The sequence below is a fragment of the Larus michahellis genome, chromosome 7 (assembly GCF_964199755.1).
Source record: "Larus michahellis chromosome 7, bLarMic1.1, whole genome shotgun sequence".
Classification (NCBI taxonomy): domain Eukaryota; kingdom Metazoa; phylum Chordata; class Aves; order Charadriiformes; family Laridae; genus Larus; species Larus michahellis.
Window position 1 is genome coordinate 4,110,840 of NC_133902.1, and position 12,036 is coordinate 4,122,875.

The 12,036-nt window shown below is 56.2% G+C and overlaps 1 protein-coding gene across 3 annotated transcripts in view; it reads right to left on the reverse strand.

The window, feature by feature from the left end:
- Window positions 1-12,036, reverse strand: part of SMG6 (SMG6 nonsense mediated mRNA decay factor) — a 117,561-nt gene that overhangs the window by 74,173 nt on the left and 31,352 nt on the right. The gene's annotated exons all lie outside the window — the stretch shown is intronic.

Genomic DNA, 12,036 nt, shown 5'->3' on the forward strand with positions numbered 1-12,036 from the left:
GCGGGTTCCCATACCGCCAGCGCCGCTCCGTTTCCTGCAGAGATTTGAAAACCTGTTGCAGTTCCAAAGCGAGCTTCGATTTCACTGTGACCAGCAGCTCAGAGACTCATAGTTACTATACAGCCGAATAAAATATTTTTTCATAAATTTAACGCCAGCATGTCTGTGTTTGGAAACTTTGAAAATCCATGTTGTATGGTTTACTGCACTGGAAAAGGTGCCAACAGAGTTTCAAAGGAAGGGAAGTGTATAACTGTTTCCTTTCAAATGCATTTTCCAATGGGATCCATTGAGGGAAAAGGCTGGAACTAACTAAAACATTATTAAAAACTGTTATGAAAAGAGACAGAGAGATGGAAAAAGATAGACAAAAACTCCAATACACAGCCGAAAGGGAGGGAGGGAGACGGGCGGCAAGAAAGGGGATATGGGCAGAAAGACACTTTGGGTGGGGAAAACGGGGCGAGACGGGGAGTTTTAACTGGCAGTCACCCTTCGTGGTTTCATATTGTTGCAGATCAATTGATCAGGATCTCAAGTGCTGCTGGCCCGGTGGCACGAGGCGAACCACAGAGTTGGCTGCAAGCGCGGCGCTCGCGAACTGCTGACCTTCAGTTTTAAAACCAAAAATATTCCTTGGGAAACAGTTACGCCAGGTTCCAAGCCCAGGCTGCCAAGCAAAAAAACAAGCACTACTAACCTGAAGCAACACCCCCCCCCCCCTCCCCAGCCCTTGCACCGACCAAGCAGGACTAGTAACCTGAACGCACTCCCCGGTCTGATTCACCCAGCAGTAACCAGCGTGACACACGCGCAGGGGCTTGGCTCTTCCTTACTCCCTGAGTGGAGCGGTTAATTCTCCAATCGCCGCTAAATTCTCCAATCGCCGACACCAGCCGACCCCGTCAAGGCGCGAGGACGCAGGAATCGGCCGTCAGACCGCTCCGACGCGTTGGCCACCGTCGAGCCATTCTAACAAACTCTATAAATACCAAAGCGATCGGGTCCGTAGAGCGCGGTCGCAGCCCGGGTCCAAAACCACCGCTCCGGCTCCAGGCAGAGCCCTGGGTTTGCTGCCCCGCGAGGGAAGGGGGAACCGAAAGGGGCTGAAAACATACTTTTTTTTTTTTTTTTTTTTTTTTTTTTAAATACTTCAGTGCCCCTGGACATCAGGAGGCTGCCGGGGTTGGGGTCCCACGGGGGACGGCGCTCTGCCAGGCTTCAAAGAGCCAGGCTGGGGGTGGGCAGAGCTCGGCGCGCGCCTGCAGAGCTCCAGGCCTGTGGTTCTGCGGGGTGTAGTAACCGTGGGCTGTAGCACACATGTCGAGGGATGAGGGGAAAAAAATAAACAGACAGACAAAAGAATGAGGATGCTCTGCCAATTCCAATTGTGCAGCTTTTATTTTAAATGCTTATCAAGCTGAGAAAGAGCAGAGTTCTTGGAAAACAAGGTTTCCTTTCTTCCCATGCCAGTGTCAAACACCCTCAAGGACGGGTACAGCACGGGCGCTCGCTGCCGGCCGCCCTCTCCTGTGGCAGCCACCGTACGTCCCGTCCCGTCCCACCCGCCTCAGAAAAGGGTCGGCAAGCAACAGCCCTGGCGTTTCTGGTTAAAAAAAAAAAAAAAAAAAAATCTCTGTGATTTTTAAATTTTTTTATGTTTTTTTATTAATCTCCAATCTGGCTGGGTTCAAATTATGGCCAATTACCCACCAACACTTCTCGCTAATAAAATAAAATTTTTTACGGGCCCTAATTACTGCTCTCGCTGAACTGCTCTACAGGAAGCTGAAAAGGCTGCGGCTCTCCAGACGGCAGCCGACAGTAAAGCGAGGCACCCGCGCGTAAATCGGCGAGTGACTCAGAGGAGACAAGCCGCCGGAGGGGGAACGCTCTCGCCTGGCTGGAGCGTGAGACACAGCGGTCCGTCCAACGCTGCGTGCCATGCGCATGGCGCTGGGGGACCCGCCGGCGGGTCCCCCCGGCTGTCACAACACCCACTACCTGTGACGCAAGGGTGGTCCTGGGGGCCAGAGTGACGGCCGCACGCTCCCCCGGGGATCCGTGGACGCGAACCAGCCAGAAAATTATATTAGGAAACAGCTGCATCAATCACGGGCGGCAGAGAGACGGAGCTGCCTGCCATCGCGGCTCGGGGACTGGCCCTCGGAGCGGGAGACGGAGGGGAGGCGGCTTCTCAGCCCTGCTCCCACCTTCGGTTCTCCCCGTTACGCACACAGTTAATCGAAGGGGGTAGAAATCGCAGAAAAGTAGAAAATTCCTCCGAAAACGTGAAGCGCCCAGCCTACTCCCAGCTACGCGCACGCTCCCGCTCGGCGGCACACTGTGGTCCCCCAAGGGTTCCCCGAGCAGGAAAAACGAGCAGGAACCCACTGGGTGACTGCGACCCGCGGCCAGCACCCCTCGGTTCGCTCCGCCGGTCCCCGCGGCGGCGGGGAACACCCTCGGCGGCAGGAACGCAGCGGCAAAACCACCGGCCCACGCAAGCCCGGGCTGCTGGAGTCCCTCAAAGCGGGCTGCCACGCAGGTATCCAGGCTCAGCTGGGGAAACGCGGCTCCGCGAGATTAATTATTACATTTTTTTTTTTTTTCCCTTTCTTAACCAGGATTACTTTAATTTTCGAGGCCTAATGGAGTCCAGCTGCGACGGGGAGGCAACGCTGCAGTAGTACAAAGACAGACCTTTACACGCCGGTGCAAACTCGTACAACGTTCAGCACACACACGCGCGCGCACACACAAAGCCCTATAAAAAGGATGCACTGCGGCGGGATATTTTTAGTCTTGACAATACAGCACTAAAAATACGACTTTGCTAATACATCACTACAGAAATATTCCCAGTGTCCATTCAGGAACGGTCTAAAACATTTATTTTTGTTTCCTTTTAGCAATGGTCAGAGAGGAGGGAGAAAATAGAAACTCATTGATAAGAGGAAACGAGAGAGACATGAAAAATTGAAAACTACCTAAAAGCTCATGGAGAGGTTTATTTTATTAGTTCTTAATAAATATCTTGCAGATTTCCTCAGGAAATACACCAGATCACATGTAAAATAGTTTGGTACTGATGTCAACTGTGTCAGCATATGAAATCTATTAGGGTGAAGCCACAGCAGGGTGATCAGCGTGCTGAAAAACTGCACGGCACCGAGGCGAAGGGGGGGGAAGGCGGGGGGAATCTCACGGCCCTTCCAAATTCTTCGAGAGGTAAAAAAGTCAGCCAAGACGCAGAGAGAGAGAGAGAGAGAGAGAAAAAAAAAAAAAAAAAAAGAAAGAAAAAAAAAAAGAAAAAAAAAAAAAAAAAGATCCCACATCCTGCTTTGCGCTGCCAGCAATGTGAAGTGCCCAGAGATTAATTCTATGTCTGGCCTGGAAATGTGACTTTAAAGCATTGGAGGGAGCGGGGAGGAGGAGGAGGAACGAGAAGGCCAGGCGAACCGGGACTGGCACCGTGCCACCGACCCCCCTCCCCTTCTCCTTCCTCCTCCTCCTCCTTTCCCCCCGTTCCTTCCCAAGCCGTGTTTCAACGTAGACAGCAGTAAAACCCCAACAGACGGCAGCTCCCGGGGCTGCCAGGGCCTCGCACCAGCTGGGGCGCGTCTCCCGCTCCCCGCGCAGATGGGCCGCCAGCATCACTTCCGCCTCGCCTGCTTTTTAAAGACACACACGAGCCCATGTGGCAGCGTTTCCCCGCTCCCCGCGCACCATTGGGCCCCCTCCCTCAGCCTCCCCGGGCCGGGACGAGCCCCGGCTCCCAAGCACCAAGCATGAGGTCTTGTCAGACCTTGGCTCCCCGGCCGCCCCCCTCCCCGCTTTCCCGGTTCTGAAGGGTTTATGCTGTTCCCAAACCCGCCTTTGGCAGCCGGCGCCTCCGTCTCCGTGCCATTACCCGGACAGCAGGCGCTGCTTTCGCAAGACGCGTCTCCCGGGTCCGGCGGAGAAGCACCGGGAGTTCGCCAAGGCAGGGTCAGGGGACCACACGCTCCCGGGAGGGACGGGAGAACGGCAGGGGGGAAAACGAAGAAACTCCCCAGCCGAAGCCCGTCCCTGCAGAGCATCTCCCTCCCAGCCCACGGCCACGTGCTCCCGTCTGTCCCTCGTGCCACCCCGCCGGCTGGGGGAGCAGGGCGCGCACCTCGGAGACCCCCGCCAACCTCAGGGACAAGCAAATCGCTCAGGCCCTCTCCGTGTCACCTGCGAGCCAGCCCCGCGGCCGCATTAACCACAGCCATCACGAGCCACATCAGTCAGCATTAAAAATGACCCTTCAATTAGAGAAGGGCCGCGTACCTTCAGAGCTGTCACCCAGACGGGGTTAAACTGCCCCGGCCCACATTTGGCTGCCAAGGTGGACACGGAGCATGGAGCATCACCACGTTAGCCGGGGTGACCCCTGAAGGTTGGGCTCAACAAGTCATAGAATCACAGGATGCGCTGGGTTGGAAGGGACCTCTAAAGGCCATCTAGTCCAACCCCCCTGCAGGAAGCAGGGACATCTTTGACTAGATCAGGTTGCTCACAGCTTCATCAAGCAATCTGTCCTCGCCTTCCTCCTGCCCATCCGCGAGCACGGGCCGAGCCAGTGCCGCGCTCCGAGAACCTACGAGAACGCAGCCTCGGGCAGACCCTAACCAGGGAAAATTACAGCTTTTCTCACGTAAACCTCCACGGCCTCAGATACACACGTGAGTAGAAACACAGCTGTGACTACGCCACCGTTCCCGATCTCAGCATTAAGGCAGGAAGAGATCCCAAGGAGCCCTCGAGGATGCTCTCTCCTAGCTAAAGCCACCCCAGCACCGGGCACCTGACGCACGGAGGGACGGAGGGAGCTGGCAGGGGACGAGCCCCCGGGAAGGAGCTCCCCGAACCCGCGCAGGGCACGGGGCGGGCAGCCCTCCCTGCCTCCACCTGGCAGGCTATAAAACAGCCCCGCAAGCTCAATCAAGAGTTTTACAACTTCACAAAGCACCATAATTAGCCTAATTATACAACGTTCTCTCAGAGAATTAAACAGAAATACAGTAATTGACTCGGCGCTGCTTAGAAGCGGGAGGAAATCAAAGGCGCGACGCACATTAAAGAGTCAGAAACATCTCTTTAAAAGCGAAGAGGATTTCCTGTCACGGTGCAAACATCTAAAGCTCCACCAAAGCCGCTGCACCTGGTGCGACCCCACTCGGGCTCCCTGGCACCCCTCTTTCCCCACTGCCGAAGCAGGGGTGAAGCTGAGCCCCGGGGGAGCTGCCTCAGGTCCCTCCTTCCTCGCTTTACAGCGGGACAGACGGACGCTGCGTGCCAGCGCTCCGTTTCCTGCCTTTCATTTTATACAGCGACGCTGCCGCTTCGTCGAAAGACTGGTTTTGTTTCAGCGTTCGCTGGCCCATGCCTCGGTGGCACCGCAGCAGCAAAGTCCCTCCAACCTCACCTCGCCTGTCACCGGCTCTGTCCCGACTTGCTGCTCGGGCTGCCGAAGCTTGGCTGTAAAGCAGACTCCAGCTTTCTGATTACAAATCATTTCCCCTCTATTCGTTGTCCTGAAACGAGATCTCGGTATCACCCTGCGTTTGGTGGAACGGCTTCAAGGGCAGACGTAGGGATGCGCTCGTGTGACGGGCAGAAGCCCCCAGCGAGCTCATCCGACACTACTCGACGGGGACTTTTGCTGCGCTTGGGCTGGAGGGCACGACTGGAGAGTCTGACACACCAGCAAGCGCTCGGTTTCGCTGGAAACCTTTCCCTTCCCTGCCACAAAGCCCCGCGCAATCTTTTTTGCCTCCGAAGCCAAGGTCTAGATTTCAGAAACCTGAACTGCAAGTGGAAATTCCCTGCAGCGCGTTGATTATTGCCTCTCCTGCTGGCACTTGTGGCAAGGGGGAAAAAAAGTCACATGGCTTTCTGGACACACGTTTCGCCGAGGAGTCTTGCATCAGAGGGCAGAAACCAGCAGCCAGGAAAATAACTCCAATTACGGTAAATAAATCCCCAAATATGTGACAATCTGCCTTTTAAACAGGAAACAGAGGGGAATAAGCAAAGGAAGACTTTGGTCTAAACATTGCTGCCACCAGCCTCAAGAGCCCGAGAGCGAGACTCTGAAGCAGCGCCTGGGCCAAAAGTGTTTTACCTGAACTTTGCTGATGTGTCTCAAGTCCGAGACAGCTTCCTTCCCTGAAAGGAAGGGCGCCGACAGTTCCCGGCAACTGTGCCAACCTCCAACACTCCCAACCACTCAGAGGAGACACTCTGGAGGATCGGCTGCCACCTCCGGACACGGACGTGTCCCTCAGGAGGCTCAGCAGGAGCAAGCAGCTCAGCGCAGGAAGCCGCACGTCTCCCGAGACGAGCGATGCAGTCATCGCCCCTCGCGCCATTTCAACCCTTCGTCCTGCTCACACTGGGACGCAGCGAGGAGCGGACATTGCTCGATGAGTTAAGCATAAAAGCCCTTTGCCCAGGTGACATCTCAGCATCGGCTCGCTCTAGAGCCTCCACGCAAGGCCGGCAGCACAGGGAAGGATGGACACCGGTCCCAGCCAGCCCTCCTTGGGGCTTCCTCTCCCGATGACAACTCAAACCCAAAGCAAGCAAGAGCAGTAACGCGAAGGGAGAGGAAGGATGAATTAAATAGCCAATTCCTCCAAACGTAAGGCCTTGGGAAGCGTTGTGTCTTAATGACACCTCGCTGAAGACAGCGCAGCCCGGTCTCGAAGGGCAAGACACGCAGCGACTGCCAGGTGCACGCTGGCCGGCTCAGTGTAGACACTTCAGTCCACACTCGCCATACGACGACCGGAGCCCTGAGCACCCCTGAGAAAGCCAGTTATGAAACTGCTCAACTCCATCCTCCTTGCGCCAAGTGGGCTGCGTTTGCATTACAAAACCCGGTCCCCCGAGCAGGTGGCGGGACCTCAGGCTCTGCTCTCAACGGGGCAGAGGACTGCAGATGCTCGGCTTCCCCAGGACGGAGCCCTGCACTGCCAACATCTTCAGCCATCTCCCAGTCGCCGTGCCCAAAGCTGTCACGGCCCACGGAGCTGCCTGCTCGAAGGTGCCAGCGGGACTCTGGTGAAACGCGTATTTACCGCGCAAGGAGGGGAATTAGGAGAAAAAGATTCAGTTCTGCTCCCCAGACAGGGGAAGATCAAGCTGCTGCTTCTGCTATCTACAGCCTGAGGTTTATTAAGCTTTGCTTTGTGCCTAATTTTAATACTCCACCAAACCAAGGCAGCCGTCCACAGCACCGCTTTATTTTTAAACTCACTCAAACGCACTGGACTCCCTTGTCTTTGACTCCCAGCACCTTTTGTCTGCTCCCATACGCAAGATGTGGTTAGAGCCTCATGAGAGGCCATTGAGATGTGGCTGCAGCAGAAGAGCCGTACATGCTTCCGCTGAGTCTTTTTCTGATGCTGCAGTTAGCTCTTTGAGCAAAGCTGGGTCCGAGCACCAGAAACCAAAGAAAGAACCGTGGAGATGGTCAGAGTTGAGGTTCTGCTGAGGACAGACACCACCAGCCTCTGCAACATCTCCGGAGATATTTTAAGGGTTCACGCTTTAGCTCGCAAGCCAGAGCAGCTGTGGTCAGCAAAGCGAAACACGCTCCATCCAGCGCAGGGCCGTGCACGGTGGGAGGACAGCAGCGGAGCAGGCTTCTGGTGAGCAGAGCACAGGCTGATTTCAGGGGGTCCTTTGAGTTCAACGTGCCCTCTCCAGCCAGGCCGGGGTGCCGAACACACACGCAAAAAGGAGTCTTGTACCTGCTTAGAAGTTGCAGTTGATTTGCACTAACCTATGGATCCCTTTTTGTGTCTATCAAGAAGACTCGGGCAAGATCAACACCGCAGAAGCTGGTGTAGGTCTCCAAGGAGCAAGCAGGACCGCGCACGTTAGCAAACCCTTGCAAAAGCTGTAGTTAGGGGACACTCGCTGCGTAAGAGCAGTTCTCTGGGAGCCAGGCAGAGTATCTCTACACCAAGCGGCCTGTGCGGTATTGCCCTCCTCTACGCTGCTGAGGACACTGGTGTGGCAGTGCCACGGGGACGGACGCTGCTCCAAATTTGCTGCAGGGAGCGGAGCATGGATCCTCTCCCTTGCCGCACCTCAAGGTTTCCCAGCCAACCCTACCTCGCACAGAAAACCCGACCACATTCCACTCGAGAAGACGCGCCAGGGAGGGCTGCGACCAAAGCCCAGCCTGACCCTGCCACGCTGGCTGCCCCCTCAAACCCTCCTCACATCCCACAGGAGCTTTGGCAATGGGATTGCCGCTCAAGTAGCAGGTCTTCTCCTCATCCAATGGCCCAGGCAGAGCAGTCGCCCTACGGGCTGGTCACCCTGCCCTGCCATAACTTCCCTCTGGTTGAAACACAAGCCGCTTTCCCAAATCCTCAGCTAAAGCGTTTGGCCAGAACCTCCCGGTGCCTCTGTGCCCCGACTCTGCTCAGCCCCGGGGGATGCAACTTCATTCCCTCCATGTGCCGAGGATGCACATATGGCAGCCCCCCTGCCTCCCCTCCCCTCCCCTCTCCGCTTCCACCTAAGCCCGACCTCCTAACAACCTCCACACGGCACAACGCGACCGGCCCGAGAGTGCCAGAAGGCATCCAGGTGCTGCAGCCTGATGCTTCACACCCGCAGCCAGGCAAATTTGCTGGGATTTCCGGGAAGTGTCTCTAGGGTGCCCCGCGCTGCTGCACCCCCAACTTTGGTACGCGCTTGTTTGGAATGCAGGGCCTTTGGGGGGGGGGGGTGGACAGGGGGGAGAGGGGAAGTTATTCTGGTGGTGGCCTATGAATAACATCCAGTGATTTATAGGAAGTATAATCCAATAATACAGTAAAATAAAACAGTGTGTCTGAGATGGGTTTGATTCCAGGAATTATAAAACAAATTATTAAAGAGAGAGAGAAAGAAAAAAAAGCCTCAGAGAGGCCAGATCGGAGTAAATTGGGCACAGATGGGCTGGGAGGGGGTTTCTCTCTCTCCCCTCACCGAGATGCCCCTGCCGCAAGCACGGCTTCAATTAGTCTTTTCAGAAACCAGAGTTTTATTTCCCCAAATTACAGAATTAAAAAAAAATTAAAATTCTTGGAGTGTTTGTGGTTGGGATAAAGGGATCCAAACTTCTCTGTAAGTTGGTTGTGCAGATGGCTACCAAACTGTTAAACGGGCCACCCCGCAAAGGCCCCACCCCAGCTGGAGCCCAGGATGGCCCAAAATGTTGGTAGTCACCTACGTCCCGTGGTGGAAAGCTCCATCAACTGAATGTCTCTGCCATGTAGAGCACCCATCTCTCTCTGCCTCCCTCCCCTGGCTGGGCCCTGCTTGCCCCATGGGTTTGAGGTCTCCAAGAAGCTTTTTCACACCTTGAATGCTCCTGACGGGATGCAGCCAGAAGGTCAGAAGGGCCCTTGCTGGCCGCATGCCTCCGTGGACAATGGGGAGAGCGGCTCACTGGGAGGAACACGCCGTTTGATGCCGAACAGCAGGGGAAACACTTCATGTGGGAATTCTTTGGCTTCCTCTGTCAGAAAAAACAACAGACCAATCCATCTCCCAGGGTCTTCCCAGTGCTGCCCGGCTGCACAGGCAGCTGAGACCAGCTCCGGCGTGCCTGGTGCTAGCCCCGGGGCACCAGCACAGCTCCGCTGCCTGCACTGGGCACAGACCGCGGGGCTCTGCCCCCAATCACCCGAGCCCTGCCATGGGCACACGCTGCAGGGGCCCGGTAGCCAGCAGTGACCTGTGTGGGAGGAGGCCATGGAACACCACGTGCCTCTCACAGCTGGCTGGCTCTGAAATCAGTTTAACCACCCCACTGCACCCCAAAAAGTCAGCGTGTCAGAAGAGCACGCGGTGACCTCGCACAGATTGATTTACGGAAGAGTGGCAGCCGCTAGCAGGAGGTGCAGGAGGACACATCACAACTGCCATACGGGGGACGCGTGCTGGGGCACGGACACCCCGGAGGAACCAGGGCCGACCCACATCACAGCAAAAGAGAACAAGTACAAAGCGAAGAGCAGCAGATACAAACCGTTACGCACAAGTCCCCAATCTCCCGTGCTGCCTGTTGCCTCACTGAAGGAATTGGGACAGACCGAGCATAACCTGCAGCAAAAATGGGGGAAGCTGAGAATGGGATGGGGCAGGATATGTGTTTGGTGTAAGCCCCAGGAAGGAGGAGGAAAAGCGTTTATTAAAGCATTTGATTGTTCAAGTTCCCTTTTCCTGAATACCCAAATCTGTGATTAAAAGTTTGTGTTCAGGGGCATAAAATTTTGCTAAAAGTTCCCCACATCCAGACTGTTTTGCCAGTGACACCGCCCCACAACTGCTAGCACCACTGGATCCCAGCACGAGGGATTCATTAGACACCAGACACGGGGCAAGCAAACAAGTTTACAAGTTTCTCAGGAGTAGCTGGGACTCCAGAGACCTGGACATACACAGCGGGGGAGAGAGGGAGCAGCTACCCCAGGAGGGAACTACCCCCGGACAGCAGGGAAGAGAGCCTCTCAGACAGACCTCCCTCCCCGGCCCCAAACCCACAGATCTCCCCCTGCTACTGAGAGCTCGCAGCTGAAGGTCAGACAGGCCCCTGCGATGGGAAGGACACAGACACGCTCCCATCCCAGATTTGCAGAAAGGATTTCAGTAGGAGGAGATCTCTGGAGGTCGTTTGGTCCAACGGCAAAGTTAGATCCAGCTCAACGGAGCTGACGCAGCCAAGCTCTGACTACGGCGAGCCCGGCTCGCGGCTCCCCAGTAACGTTTCCTGGCAATGGGGATGGAGGCAGGGTGGGACTGCTCCCTGCGCCCTCCCGGCCTCCCACACGGGAGGATCAGCCCCCTCGCACCCGCTCCCGCCGCTGCCCACGGCTACCGCAACCCGGGGAGGTGACTCATGTGCTGGGAAATGGAAACCCGCACCTTCCCGACAGCCGTTTCTGCCGTATGCTCCAGCCAGTCCTCTGCCCACAGCAAGCCACACGCCGGGGAAGGAGCCAACACCCTCAGCCCGTGCTGGGCACTTGGTAATAACTCAGCAAACATTCTTGCTTGCCTTTTAAACTCCAGGCCCTTTGCTTCCTCCCCCCACCCCCGGCTTCTGCACCCAACTCTTCTCAATATCACAGTGTTGGCACCGAGCCCAACCCGGGCTGTGCCAGCACTCCGCACACGAGCGCTCGGAGATCACCAGGGCATTTTGCGCTGACAACAGGATTTGCTTTGCCAACAACAGTCCCTGCAATGTTTTAGGGTTGCCAGAGCAAGGAGCCCTCAGGGAAATCCCCGAGGGGCGCCAGGCATCGGATGGCAGCCGCAGTGCCATCCGACCTGCGGGCATTTCACGAACACCACCACCTGCTCCGCGCAGCCTGCAGTCCCCAGCAGGAACGGGTTTGCTTTCTCCAGAGATCTGAAAGCTGGGAGCAGCTGGCAGTTACCCACACAGGAGGCAGCAAACTCCAAGAATACTTATTTTTCACAGGAGATAAAAAAGCGCTCCCTTTCTGTCACTCACACACATCCGCAACTCGGCTACGGACTGAAGAGCAGAGTCCAGTGGTCTGAGAGCTGGGATCGCTTCCAGCTCTGCCACAGGGGCTTGCCGTACAGCCCAGACAAATCTCTTCCTCTCTTTACCACCAGCTCCCGTCTGCGGCACAGACACCGCTATTAATATACCTACCGGGGGGCTGCGCAGAGGCATTTGCTCATAATCGTAAAGTACTTTGCAGCTCAAAGATAAACACACCGTCGCTGGTTGGCATCTAGCAGGCGGGAGGGCAAGGCTGCCTCGCCAGCAGGACTGACATTTCCAGTTCCCCCAGGGCTTCCCCCGGGAGGGGAGGGTGCCTGCGAGGCTGGCCAGGCAGCAGGCACGGCACACGGGAGCCGCTTCCCAGCCCTCCGGCCGACGCCATTTCGCTCCATCAGCTGACCTCGGCCACTAACCACCGGCATGACAAGTAGCCAGCTGGCTCAGGAGGGAGACATCTTCCA